General features: G+C 37.1%; 1 protein-coding gene across 1 annotated transcript in view; it reads left to right on the forward strand.

The window, feature by feature from the left end:
• Positions 1–12,264, forward strand: part of DNAH7 (dynein axonemal heavy chain 7) — a 243,597-nt gene that overhangs the window by 131,999 nt on the left and 99,334 nt on the right. The gene's annotated exons all lie outside the window — the stretch shown is intronic.

Genomic DNA, 12,264 nt, shown 5'->3' on the forward strand with positions numbered 1-12,264 from the left:
TTCATGTATCAGTTCTAGCAATGTTTTGGTGTAGTCTTTTGGGTTTTCTACACAGAGTATCATGTTGTCTGTGAGTAGCAGAAATTTGACTTCTTCCTTGCCAATTTGGTTGCCTTTTATTTCTTTTTGTCTGGTTGCTGAGGCTAGACTGGCAGTACTATGTTAAAGTAACAGTGTTGAGAGCGGACGTCCCTGTCTTGTTCCTACCCTTAGAGGAAAAGCTCTCAGTTTTTCCCCATTGAAGATGATATTAGCTGTGGGTCCTTCATATATGGCCTTTATGCCTACTATCATACTACCATCTCTATCCCTACTTTGTTGAGGGATTTTTATCAAGAATGGATGCTATACTTTGTCAAATGCTTTTTCTGCATCTATTGAGAGGATCATAGGGTTCTTATCCTTTCTTTTATTTGTATCACGTTGATTGATTTGTGAATATTGACTCATCCTTGCTAGTATCTTGTTGAGAATTTTTGCATCTATGTTCATCCAGGCTCTTGGCCTATATTTCTCTTTTCTAGTGGGGTCTTTGTCTGGTTTTGGAATCAACGTAATACTGGCCTTGTAGAATGAATTTGGAGGTTTTCCCTCCATTTCTATTTTTTGGAACAGTTTGAGAAGAACAGGTATTAACTCTTATTTAAATGTTTGGTAGAATTTCCCTGGGAAGCCATCTGTATCTATCTGGATTTGGACTTTGGCTGGAAGATTTTTGATTACTGCCTCAATTTCTTTGTTGGTTATGGGTCTGTTGAAATTTTCTTTCTTCCTGTTTCAGTTTTGGTAGTTCATGTTTCTAGGAATTTATCCATTTCTTCTAGATTGCCCAATTTGTTGGCATATAATTTTTCATTCTTTTATAACTGTTTGTACTGCTGTTGTGGTGTTGTGATCTCTTTCTCTCCTTTGTGATTTTATTTATTTGGGTCCTTTCTCTTTTCTTTTTGATAACTCTGGCTAGGAGTTTATCAATTTTTTTAATTCCTTCAAAGAACCAACTCCTGGTTTTTGGATTTGTTCTACTGGGTTTTTTTGTTTGTTTTGCTTGTTTCCAAATCATTTATTTGTGCTCTACTCTTTATTTCCTTTCTTCTGCTGGTGTTAGGCTTCATTTGTTGTTCTTTTTCTAGCTCCTTTAGGTGTAAGGTTAAGTTGTGTATTTGAGACTTTTCTTCTTGAGGTAGGCCTGTATTGCTATATACTTCCCTATTACTGCTGCTTTTGCTGCATCCAGAGGTTTTGGGCCATCATGTTTCATTTTCATTTGTTCCCATGTATTGTTTAATTTCTTCTTGAATTTCCTGGTTTACCCATTCATTGTTTAGTAGGATACTAAATATAGATACCTCCAGGTATTTATGGTCTTTCCAAATTTTTTCTTGTGGTTAGCTTCAAGTTTCATTGCATTTTGGTCAGAAAATATGCATGGTATGATCTCAATCTTTTTGTCCTGGTTGAGGCCTGATTTGTGACCGAGTATGTGATCTATTCTGGAGAATGTCCTATATGCATTTGAAAAAGAATGTGTATTCTGCTGCTTTAGGATGAAATGTTCTGACTGTATCTGTTAAGTCCATCTGGTCCAGTGTGTCATTCAAAGCCATTGTTTCCTTGTTGATCTTCTGCTTAGATGATCTGTCCATTACTGTGAGTGGGGTGTTAAAGTCTCCTACTATTATTGTATTATTATCAGTGAGTTCCTTTATGTTTGTTATTAATTGATTTAGATATTTGGGTGCTCCCAAGTTAGAGTCATAAATATATGTAATTGTTAGATTTTCTTGTTGGATAGACCCCTTTATTAAGATGTAGTGCCCTTCTTCATCTCTTATTACAGTCCTTGGTTTAAAATCTAGTTTGTCTGATATATGTATGGCTACTGCAGCTTCCTTCTGATGTTCATTAGCATGATAATGGGTTCTCCATCCCCTCACTTGCAATCTGTCGGTCTAAAGTGAAACTCTCTCTCTCTCTTTTTTTAATATAGCTTATCTCATAAGCTTATTCTGATATTTCCTTCAAATATAGTACTACATGGTTTCACTGAACTTTTTCTTTTCTTTTTTATTTAAATTCAATTAGCCAACATATAGTACACAATTAGTTTCAGATGTAGAGTTCAATAATTCATCAGTTGTGTATAACAACCAGTGCTCCTCACATCATGTGCCCTCCTTAATGCCCATCACTCAATTATCCCATCCCCTCACCCCTCTCCCCTCCAGCAACCCTCAGTTTATTTCCTATAACTAAAAGTCTCTCATGGTTTGTCTCCCTCTCTGATGACTTCCCATTCAGTTTTCCCTCCCTTCCCTTATGATCCTCCACGCTCTTTCTTATATTCCACATATGAGCGAAACCATATGATAATTGTCTTTCTCTGATTGACTTACTTCACTCAGCATACACCCTCCAGTTCTATCCACATCAATATAAATGCTAAGTATTCATCCTTTCTGAGGCCAGAGTAATATTCCATTGTATATATATATATATATACACATACCACATCTTCTTTATCCATTCATCTGTTGATGGACATCTCAGCTCTTTCCATAGTTTGGCTATTGTGGACATTCCTGCTATAAACATTGGGGTGCAGGTGCCCCTTTTGATCACTACATTTGTATCTTTGGGGTAAATACTTTGTAGTGCAATTGCTGGGTCATAGGGCAGCTTTATTTTTAACTTCTCGAGGAACCTCCATACTGTTATCCAGAGTGGCTGCACCAGCTTGCATACCCACCAACAGTGTAAGAGGGTTCCCCTTTTTCCACATCCTCACCAACATCTGTTGTTTCCTGACTTGTTAATTTTAGCCATTCTGACTGCTGTGAGGTGATATCTCATTGTGGTTTTGGTTTGTATTTCCCTGATGCCGACTGATGTTGAGCACTTTTTCATGTGTCTGTTGGCCATTTGTAGGTCTTCCTTGGAGAAACATCTATTCATGTCTTCTGCCCATTTCTTGACTGGATTCTTTGTTTTTTGGGTACTGGGGTTGATAAGTTCTTTATAGGTCTTGGATACTAGCCCTTTATCTGATATGTCATTTGCAAATATCTTCTCCCATTCCATAGGTTGCCTTTTAGTTTTGTTGACTGTTTTCTTTGTTGTGCAGAGCTTTTTATCTTGTTGAAGTCCCAGTAGTTCATTTTTGTTTTTGTTTCCCTTGCCTTTGGAGACGTGTCTAGCAAGAAGTTGCTGTGGCCAAGGTTGAAGAGGTTGCTGCTTGTGTTCTCCTCTAGGATTTTGTTGGATTCCTGTCTCACATTTAGATCTTTCATCCATTTTGAGTTTATCTTTCTGTATGGTGTAAGAAAATGGTTCAGTTTCATTCTTCTACATGTGGCTGTCCAATTATCCCAACATAATTTGTTGAAGAGACTATCTTTTTTTCCATTGGACATTCTTTCCTGCTTTGTTGAAGATTAGTTGACCATAAAGTTGTGGGTTCATTTATGGGTTCTCTATTCTGTTCCATTGATCTATGTGTCTGTTTTTGTGCCAGTACCATACTGTCTTGATGATGACAGCTTTGTAATAGAGCTTAAAGTCCAGCATTGTGATGCCTCCAGCTTTGCTTTTCTTTTTCAACATTCCTCTGGCTATTCAGGGTCTTTTCTGATTCCATACAAATTTTAGGATTGTTTTTTCCAACTCTGTGAAAAATGTTCATGGTATTTTGATAGGGATTGCATTGAATGTGTAGATTGCTCTGGGTAGCATAGATATTTTAACAATGTTTATTCTTCCAATCCATGAGACTGGAATGTTTTTCCATTTCTTTGTGTCTTCCTCAATTTCTTTCATAAGTGTTCCATAGTTTTTACAGTACAGATCCTTTCTCTTTGGTTAGGTTTATTCCTAGGTTATCTTGTGGTTTTTGGTGCAATTATAAATGGGATCAATTCCTTAATTTCAATTTCTTCTGTCTCATTGTTAGTGTATAGGAATACAACTGATTTCTGGGCATTGATTTTATATCCTGCCACATTGCTGAATTCCTCTATGAGTTCTAGCAGTATTGGGGTGGAATCTTTTAGGTTTTTCATATAAAGTATCATGTCATCTGTGAAGGGAGAGAGTTTGACGCTTCTTTGCCAATTTGAATGTGTTTTATTTCTTTATTTGTCTGACTGCTGAGACTAGGACTTCTAGTATGATGTTGAAAGGCAGTGGTGAGAGTGGGCATCCCTGTCTTGTTCCTGACCTTAGGGAAAAGCTCTCAGTTTTTCCCCACAGAGAATGAGATTCTCTGTGGGCTTTTTGTAGATGGCTTTTATGATATTGAGGTATATTCCCTCTGTCCCTACACTGTGGAGAGTTTTAATCAAGAAAGGATGCTGTACTTTGTCAAATGCTTTTTCCGCATCAATGGAGAGGATCATATGGTTCTTGTCCTTTTTTTTTTTATTAATGTGATGTATCACATTGATTGATTTGTGAATGTTGACCCACCTTTGCATCCCAGGAACAAAACCCACTTGGTCATGGTGAATAATCCTTTTAATGTACTGTTGGATCGTATTGGCTAGTATTTTGGTGAGAATTTTTGCATCCATGTTCATCAGGGATATGAGTCTCTAATTCTCCTTTTTGGTTGGGTCTTTGTCTGGTTTTAGGATCAAGGGAATGCTGGCCTCATAGAATGAGTTTGGAAGTTTTCCTTCCATTTCTCTTTTCTGCAAAAGCTTCAGAAGAATAGGTAAAAGTTGTTTTAAAATGTTTGGTAGAATTCTCCTGGGAAGCCATCCAGCCCTGGACTCTTTTTGTTGGGAGATTTTTGATTACTGCTTCAGTTCCTTGCTGGTTATGGGTCTGTTCAGGTTTTCTATTTCTTCCTGTTTCAGTTTTGGTAGTTTATATGTTTCTAGGAATGCATTCATTTCTTCCATATTGTCTAATTTGTTGGCATATAGTTGCTCATAATATGTTCTTGCAGTTGTTTGTATTTCCTTGGTGTTAGTCATGATCTTTCCTCTTTCATTCATGATTTTATTAATTTGGGTCCTTTCTCTTTTCTTTTTGATAATTCTCACTAGGGGTGTATCGATCTTATAAATTGTTTCAAAGAATCAGCTTCTAGTTTTATTGATCTGTTCTTTTGGTTTCTGTTTCATTGATTTTTGCTCTAATCTTTATTATTTCTCATCTCCTGCTTGGTTTAGGCTCTCTTTGCCATTCCTTCTCCTGCTCCTTTAGGTGTGAGGTTAACTAGTGTATTTCAGACTTTTCTAGTGTATTGAGAAAGGCTTGTATTGCTATGTACTTCCCTCTTAGGACCGCCTTTGCTGTGTCACAAAGGTTTTGAACAGACGTGTTTTCATTTTCTTTTGTTTCTATGAATTTTTAAAATTTCCTCTTTAATTTCCTGGTTGACACATTCATTCTTTACTAGGATGCTCTTTACCCTCCAAATATTTGAGTTCCTTCCAAATTTCCTCTTGTGACTGAGTTGAAGTTTCAAAGCATTGTGGTCTGAAAATATGCAGGGAATGATCTCAATCTTTTGGTACCACTTGAGGCCTGATTTGGGACCCACTATGTTATCTGTTCTGGAGAATGTTCCATGTGCACTTGAAAAGAATGTGTATTCTGTTGCTTTAGGATGGAATGTTCTGACTATATCTGTGAAGTCCATCTGGTCCAGTGTGTCAGTCAAAGGCCTTGTTTCCTTGTTGATCTTCTGCTTAAATGATCTGTCCATTGAAGTGAGGGGGGTGTTAAAGTCCCCTACTATTATTGTACTATTATCAATGTGTTTCTTTAATTTTGTTACTAATGGTTTATATAATAGGCTGCTCCCAAGTTAGGAACATAAATATTTATAATTATTAGATCTTGTTGAATAGACCCTTTAAGTATGATATAGTGTCCCTTTTCATCCCTTACTACAGTGTTTGGTTTAAAATCTAATTTGTCTGTTATAAGGATTACTACCCCAGCTTTCTTTTGATGTCCATTAGCATGGTAAATGGTTTTCCACCCCCTCACTTTCAATCTGGAGGTGTCTTTGGGTCTAAAATAAGTCTCTTGTAAACAGCATATCGATGGGTCTTGCTTTTTTATCCAATCTGATATCCTGTGTCTTTTGATTGGGGCATTTAACCCATTTACATTGAGAGTGACTATTGAAAGATATGAATTTACTGCCATTGTATTACCTGTAAAATCACTGTTTCTGTGCATTGTCTCTGTTCTATGTTACTTTTGAGCTCTCTCTTTGCTTACAGCATTCCCTTTAATATTTCTTACAGGGCTGTTTTAGTGATCACAAATTCTTTTAGTTTCTGTTTGTCCTGGAAACTCTTTGTCTCTCCATCCATTCTGAATGACAGCCTTGCTGGATAAAGTATTCTTGGCTTTATGTTTTTCTCATTTAGTACCCTGAATATATCATGCCAGCCCTTTCTGACCTGCCAGGTCTGGTGTGGATAGGTCTGCTGGCAGTCTAATGTTCCTACCCTTGTAGGTTAAAGATCTCTTTCTTGAGCTGCTTTCAGGATTTTCTCTCTATCTCTGAAATTTGCAAACTTCACTATTATATGTCAGGGTGTTGATCTATTTTTATTGATTTTGAGGGGGGTTTTCTGTGCCTTCGGGACTTGAATGCCTATTTCCTTCCCTACCTTAGGGAAGTTCTCAGCTATAATTTGCTTAAATATACCTTCTGCCCCCTTCTCTCTTTCTTCTTCCTCTGGAGCCTTAATAATTCTAATATTGTTTCCCTTTATGATCTCTTGAATCCTCCCCTCATGGTCCAATAATTGTTTATCTCTCTTTTGCTCAGTTTCTTTATTCTCCATAATTTTATCTTCTCTCTCTCTTCTGTCTCACTTATCCTATCAGCAAGAGCCTCCATTTTTTATTGCATCTCAACAATACCCTTTTTGATTTCAACCTGATAAGATCTTAGTTCTTTTATTTCTCTAGAAAGGGATTCTCTAGGGTCTTCTATGCTTTTTTCAAGCCCAGCTAGTTTATTTATAATCATTGTTCTGAATTTTAGCTCTGACAGTTTACTAATATCTAAATTTATTAAGTCTCTGGCAGTGATTAATGTCTCTTTTCCTTTTTTCTGGGATTTTTTTCTTCTGGTCATTTTGTCCAGAGAAGAATAGATGAATGAAAGAACAAAAAAGAAATAAAAAATAAAAATATCAACCATGACCCCAGTGAAATATACACTAGGCAAATTAGAAGGGGGGGGGGGAGAAAAAGAGAATATAATAAAACAGGTAGACAGAACAGGGTGATATACTTGGTCCTGGGTGTATTTTGGTCTGTTTGTTAGAAGACACTTAATCCTGAAATTGTAAAGAAAGAAGAACATATATATACAAAAATAAAATTGAATGCAGTGAAAGGAAGCCAAAAATGAAGAATACATCTATAAAATATAAATGTAAAAATGCAAATTAAAAAAAGACTTTAAAAAAGAGTTGAGAAAATAAGCTAGTTGAAAAGGAAAAAAAAGAAAAAGTAAGAAAAAGAAAATTTTAAACTGAAAGACTAAAGAATCGTGAGAAAAAGTCTTAAATTCTATGTACTATTTTTCCCTAGTGCAGGAGTTTTTCAGTTCTGTGTGATCCATAAACTTGGTATTAACCTGATGTTGCTGCTGGTCTTCTGGGGGAGGGGCCCATTGCACTGAGTCTCAGGTGTCGTTGCCTGGGTGGAGTTGCACCGGCCCTTGCCAGGGGGCCGAGCTCAGTGTGGGATGCTTCGGGTTACTCTTTGTGGCTTTTGTTCCCTGAAGACTTTTTGCACAGCTTGCAAAAAGTGGTCAATTTTCTATTTGTTTAATTGCAGCAGTTCTTTTCTTAGACCTCAGGTTGAATTCACAGGTGTTCAGAATGATTTGATAGATATCTAGCTGAATTCAAGGGACCAGATGAAACGAGGGTCCCCTACTTTTCCACCATCTTCCCTCTCTCCTAAAGCGAGTCTCTTGTAGACAGCATATAGATGGGTCTTTTTTTTTAAATCCATCCTGACACCTTATGTCTTTTGATTGGAGCATTTAGTCCATTTATATCCAGAGTGATTATTGATAGATATGAATTAATGCCATTTTATTACTTGTTTTCTCATTGTTTCTGGAGATTTTCTCTGTTCCTTTCTAGTCTTTGTCACTTTGGGTCTTTCTTTCTCACTGAAAGAGTCTCCTTTAGTATTTCTTGCAGGACTGCTTCAGTGATCATGAACTCCTTTAGTTTTTGTTTGTCTGGGAAACTCTTTATCTCTCCTTGTATTCTGAATGATAGCCTTGCTGAGTAGAATATTCTTTGCTGCATATTTTCCCATTCAGCACGTTGAGTATACCATACCACTCTCTTCTTGCCTGCCAAGTTTCTGTGGATAGATCTGCTGCTAATCTTATTTGTTTTCCCTTTGAAGTTAAGGACTTCTTTTGTCTTGCTGTTTTTAGGATTTTTTTCTTTATTTAACTCTGATGTTTTGGTGTTGGCAGGATTTTGTTGATTTTGATGGGAATTCTGTGTGCCTCCTGGATTTGGATGTTTGTTTCCTTCCCCCAGTTAGGGAAGTTTTTAGCTATAATTTCCTCAAATAAACATCCCCTCTCTTCTTCTGGGACTCCTATGATATAAATTTTATTATGCTTTATAGAGTCACTGAATTCCCTATGTCTACATTTGTGATTTAATACTTTTCTTTTTCTCTTCTTTTCAGCTTCATTATTTTCCACAATTTTATCTTCTGTATCATTTATTTGTTCCTCTGCTTCTTCCATTCTCATGGTCATTACATCCAGTTGGTTTCAAATCTTGGTTATTGCATTTTTCATTTAGGTCTGACTAGTTTTTAGATCTTTTATCTCTGTGGTAAGGGACTCCCTGGTGTCTTCTATGCTTTTATCAAGCCCAGCTAGTATCCTTATGATTGTTGTTTTAAATTCTGGATCAGGCATATTACTTATTTCTGTTTTGATTAGACCCCTGGTCATGACCTTTTCTTGTTCTTTCTTTTGGAATGAGTTCCTCCATCTTGGCATTTTGTCTAGGTGTCTGTCTTCTTCTCTGTGTTAGGAAAGCCTGCTATGTTTCCTGCTTCTGAGAGTAATGGCTCTATAAAGAAGAGGTCATACACTCTCCAGGGCCTGGTGCATCAGAAAGTGTTTCTAGTGTATGTTGTGTGCACTCTGCTGCTGTTGTTTTGGCTGCTCTTTCCCTCAGGTCAGTCCTTTATGGAGTTTCTCCTTCCCTGCAATGGGGAGTGTTTGGACCTTGACCAAAGTGTGGTGAGTTTTAACTAGGTGCACTCTGGTCTGCTTGTTAAAAGAGACCTGATGCTCTTTCCACTAGAGCTGAAACTTTTCAGGACTCTGTGGTCAGTAGTCATGGTGCATGTGGGGGATTTGCACTGGTCTTTGAAGGAAGGGGCCCACTGCACTGGTTCTCAGGCAAGTATGCACCAACAGAATTAAGGGGATGGGCTTAGTGTAAGCCGTTTAGGCTGCCAGTGTTGGTGCTGTGCTGCTTCTGAAGTTAGTTTATGCTGGGGGGGGGGGGGGAAGTGGCATCCACTGACTCTTTTGTCCCTGGAGAGGCAATGTCACCTCTCCCAGATGTGTTCCAAGAAAAGGGAACTGTCTCTCCCAGTGCATCCCTGGGGGATCCTCAGATTGTGCCATCTGCCCCTGGGATATCTGCCATCCTACACAGGAGAACTGCAGCGCCCTGAGGGCTCCAACCAGCAATAGCTCCGGCCTCTAAAACTCCAGCCTTTGAACTCCACTGGTTGTAAAAACTCATGAAAGTCAGCCCCTTTCATTTTCCTAGTCAATGGCTTTGGGGAATTGTTTTCCCTGTGCAATCCCCTGTGCACTTCTCTTTCTCTCTCTCTCCCCCTCCTCTCTCTGTGACCAGGGCTCCCTCCCCTCTACAGCACCCATGATCCGTTTCTCCCCTAAGTCACGTCTCCACACCTCTTACCTTCCACATTGTGCAGTGGCCTCTTCTCTCCCTCTAGTTGTGCATTTTGTTCTGTCAGTCCTCAGATTGATTTCTTGGGTATTCAGAATGATTTGATTCTTATCTAGCTGTGTTCCAGGGAGGAGGCAAGCCTAGGGTTTCCTACTACTCTACCATCTTAACTTCCTTCAGTCTGCTGAGGGTGACTCTTAGATGCAAAAAAAGTTTATTCAAAAGCTTCTTTGGTTCTAAAAAATACCCAATGTATTATAAAATGTAAAAACATTATATTAAGCTATAAAATTAGATATTTAAAAATGTTAATGATCTACCTTTTTAAGGGGTTCTTCAGCTAATGTTTGGTCACATTCAAGAAGTTATTTAAACAAATTTTTTACTTTGCATTTATAATTTTTTTCATTGCATTTATAATTTTTAAAGGTTTTTATTTCCCTTTTGAGGTCTGATTTAACAAATCAAACTTTCCTACGTACTTAAATAATTTTAAAAAATTAGTAAGTTAAACTAATACAGAGGGTGAGCCTTAAGTTCTTTTAAATGTTTAATATTACCTATAAACTTTGTGAGCTATTTTTACTTTAAAACAGAAATCTAGCTCTTGCTCAATTACATAATTTATATTGGACTGTAAGGTTGATCTGTGAATCTAACAGACTGAATTCTTTTAAATATTTAAAATATATACTTAAAACACCAACATGCACAGATTTCATGACAAAAAATATTGATGCAAAGTTTAATGTTTACATATTAACTATATTTAATTCTAAATCTTCCTGTGCTAACCCACTATATCAAGCATTTTGAAGCATCCTTTCCCGTATTGTCCAGGATGCTACCTATATCCTGGTAGGACACTCCTCATCCATATTTACAGTGACTATTGTAATACCTTCTGCAGCTGGGGCATCAGAGCTTTCCTAGGTACCATGATCCATACTCCTGTGTTTAAGTCATATCATTACTACTTTTTGCATCTACCTAGTGAAATCTGCAGCCCCTACCCAAGGTAGCTACATTACTTGACTGAATTTTATAATTGCTTTGGCTGTTAAAATAATTATCTTTCCATGTAGATCTTATGATCTTTAACTTAATGGAATGTTGTCTTTTTTTTCCCCCATATTTTCCCATCTAAGGATATTAAAACTTTTTGGAGGTTCTTAATAATTTTAGATATCACTTATGTCTCTGTACACTCAAAATGTTTAAGTCCATCCTAACTGAAAGAAATATTATGAAAATGAAGTACAACATTATAGGAAGATTGAAAGTAATAGTTTTCTAGGCATTTTTAGGTATTCTTATTTTCCTTTCAAATCTTCCTCTTTTTAAAAAAAATTCTCCTTTATGGGGCACCTGGGTGGCTCAGTTGGTTAAGTGTCCAACTCTTGGTTTCAGCTCAGGTCATGATTTCGGGGTCATGGGATCAAGACCCGCATAGGATTCTGTGCTCAGCTGGGAGTCCGCTTGGGATTCTCTCCCTCTGCTCCATTCCGCCTCTCTCTCTAATAAAAAATAAATTTAAAAATCTTTTTAAAAAAATTCTCCTTTACCTCAACTAGGATCCCCATCCTGTGGTTACTCTTCCCTTAATAGCTAAAGCCTTCAGATCTCTTTATAGCCAGGTACTCTGGTACCCTAGAAGGAAGTTAGCAGGTCACCTGCTAGGACACCAGTAGTTTAGCTAGCAAATCATCACATGGGATGAACCACAATATGGAAGCTTTCCTGTTCTTGTTTCTGTTCTTATTCGACAAAATTTTGGCTAAAACCAAATTCACAGATAATATGGTATCATGTATCTAGTCCCCCCATTAAGTCAAGCATTTTGCTGACTCAGAGGGAATCAATGTGTGACAAAACATAGCATACCCTCACTTCTAAAGGTTGTGTTTTTTTTTTTCTCCTGTGGCAGTCTTTTTAATGTTTTCCCAGTTACCTATTCCAGTTTGAGCCAGTTAAGCCCTCAGCTGAAGGGTATGCTTCTGCCTTTAGACAGTTTTCCGGCTGGTTTTTTACCTACTCCAACCTCCTTTTTGAAGATGATTTCTAAAATGTGTCACCTCTTACTTTAAAACATTATGGTGTATCAAATATTTTAAATGAAATGAATTATAGAGTTTTCTCTACATATAATGTATAATTATCCAGAGAACATATATGAATGCAGATAAAATGTTTAAAACACATTAAAATATTATCTTCCTAATCAATTATTATTACTTTGTAATCATCCGGCACACAAAAAATATTGAGTTTTATTATTATCCTATTTGTCATTTTTGTCTTAATAAAAAAT

Source organism: Mirounga leonina, unplaced genomic scaffold, assembly GCF_011800145.1.
Source record: "Mirounga leonina isolate KUSES-001 unplaced genomic scaffold, KU_Mleo_1.0 Mir_151, whole genome shotgun sequence".
Classification (NCBI taxonomy): Eukaryota; Metazoa; Chordata; class Mammalia; order Carnivora; family Phocidae; genus Mirounga; species Mirounga leonina.